General features: G+C 41.8%; 1 long non-coding RNA gene across 1 annotated transcript in view; it reads right to left on the bottom strand.

Annotated features, from left to right (window-relative positions):
- Positions 1-2,500, bottom strand: part of LOC118767911 — a 15,195-nt gene that overhangs the window by 11,687 nt on the left and 1,008 nt on the right. The gene's annotated exons all lie outside the window — the stretch shown is intronic.

Below are 2,500 nucleotides of genomic sequence, written 5' to 3'. Positions count from 1 at the left end.
TATCACAAGCCACGAAGTGGCAATATAACAGAAATTATCTTTCTTCAGATCATTTTCTCTCAAGTGACTCAACAGTTCTATTGAACAGTAAGAGTACTTATTACCACAGAGGCATTAAGTGTATAAGGAAAAACGGTGTGTGCTTTCTATTTTGAAGTTTCCTGTTTGTCAACATGTTTTCTGCACTTGTCTACATGGTTTTATGCTGCAGTTATATTCTGTAATGTGAAAGCAATCATTTTAAACCAGCTTAATGTATCTTTCAACTCTCCTTGAAAGTTGATATTCTGTTATAATATTAACTGAGTATATCTAGTGGAAGTAGGAATTTCTATTAATAAATGTTTGCTAAGAATTCATATAAATGCTTCCAGAGAATTTCTTTTTGCTAATATATCATCACCATCTTAAGGAATGTGAGCTGGCAGAAACATTAGCCCATCAAACAAAATGCTTAGTGGCATTTGGTTTGTCTTTAAGTTCTGAGTTCAAATGCAGTTAGGGTCAACTTTGTCTGTCATGCTTTCAGATTTGATAAAATAAGTACCAGTTGAATACTGGGGGTCGATGTAACTGACTTCGCCAAAATTGCTAACCTGGTGTTAAAATCTGAAACAAATATATCATCATCATTATCGCCATTACCTGCTTTTCATGCTGGCATGGGTTGGACAGGTTGTCAGGAGCTGGCAAGTCAGAGGACTGGACAAGACTCTGCTGTCTGCTTTGACATGGAGTTTGCAGTCAGATGTACTTCCTAACAGAACCATTTTACAGTGAGTAAAAGGTAAATAGTAAAAAGCCACCTTCAGTCATGAATGACCATGGGATTGCATCTAGAAAGTTCCCCACCAAGGCAGAAGTCCAGGCAAGGTAGGTTGTTTAAGGAAGACCAGCAGTTACCCATGCATACCAGCCACCCTTCTTCATGCCATCAATGTTATCTAAGAGAAAGGTAAATGCTGATACAGCTTGGCACCAGTGATGTCACAACTCATTTCTACAGCTGAGTGAACTGGAGCAACATGAAATAAAGTGTCTTGCTCAAGAACACAACACAGCCTGGTCCAGAAATCGAACTCCCCACCATATGATTGTGAGCCCTGATGCACTAACCACTGAGCCAAGCATGACCTTTGAACATTAGGCCTCAGCGAGGAAATGACTAACGACTAAGACTTTTGGAAATATGCTGTGCTTGCAAAGACCTGGCAAACCAAATGAGACCATAACCTGTGGCCCATGCCAGGAGTATAACCAGCCCGCTTATGCATACCTTTTCCTTCCTTGGACACTAAAATTTGCTTGCAAAGACCTGTTGCGGCAAGTGAAATCAAAATCAAAATCACATTCAATGACTAGCATCCGTACTAGTGGGGTGCAAAGAGCACCATACGAGCGTGATCGTTGACAAAGCAGCTAACCGGTTTCCATGCCAGTGGCACATAAAAGGCACCATTCGAGTGTGATCATTACCAGCATCACCTTACTGGCACTTGTGCCCGTGCTAGTAGGGTGCCAAGAGCACCATCCGAGCATGATCGTTGCCAGAGCAGCCAACAGGCTTCCATGCCAGTGGCACGTAAAAGGGCACCATTCGAGCGTGATCGTTACCAATGTCGCCTTACTTGCACCTGTGCTGGTGGCATGTGTAAAAAGATTCGAGCGAGGTCATTGTCAGTACCGCCTGACTGGCCCCCGTGCCTGTGGCACATAAAAAACACCCACTACACTCACAGAGTGGTTGGCATTAGGAAGGGCATCCAGCTATAGAAACTCTGCCAAATCAAGATTGGAGCCTGGTGCAGCCATCTGGTTCGCCAGCCCTCAGTCAAAATCGTCCAACCCATGCTAGCATAGAAAGCAGACGTTAAACGATGATGATGATATGTAAGTATATGTATACATAAATATGTACATATAAAGGTGAGTGGGAAATGGAGGGAAGGGGAATGCAGTAAGTGAACATGGGTGGAGGGAGGCAGTGTATTGGGAAGATATCTTTTACTTAATTCAGTCATCAGACTGTGGCCATACTGGGGCACCAACGTAAAGGGTTTAGTCAAACAAATTGGTCTCAGTACTTATTTTAAAGGTCTGGTGTTTATTCTAACAGTCTCTTTTGTCAAATTGCTGAATTATGCAGATGTAAGAAAACAAATATCAACTACTTAGTAGTGGTGGGGTAGACAAACATATACACAAAGAAATGTACACACACACACACGCACACACACACATGCACACACATCCATTCATCCATCCATCGATCCATCCATCGATCCATCCATATATACATACAGACAGACAGACATACATAGATACATATAATACATACATACATACATACATACATGCATGCATTCATACATACATAGTAGCTTCTTTCTCGTATACAAGCAAAGCCATTGCTAGAAAGAACCATTTAAATGAGTCATTGATGATGCAGTGTGAGGCCCTTGTGTGACTCTTGAGCCTGGCAAAAGATTTGAACATTCTA

This window comes from Octopus sinensis, linkage group LG2 (genome assembly GCF_006345805.1).
Source record: "Octopus sinensis linkage group LG2, ASM634580v1, whole genome shotgun sequence".
Classification (NCBI taxonomy): domain Eukaryota; kingdom Metazoa; phylum Mollusca; class Cephalopoda; order Octopoda; family Octopodidae; genus Octopus; species Octopus sinensis.
This window is presented reverse-complemented; position numbering and strand designations above follow the sequence as displayed.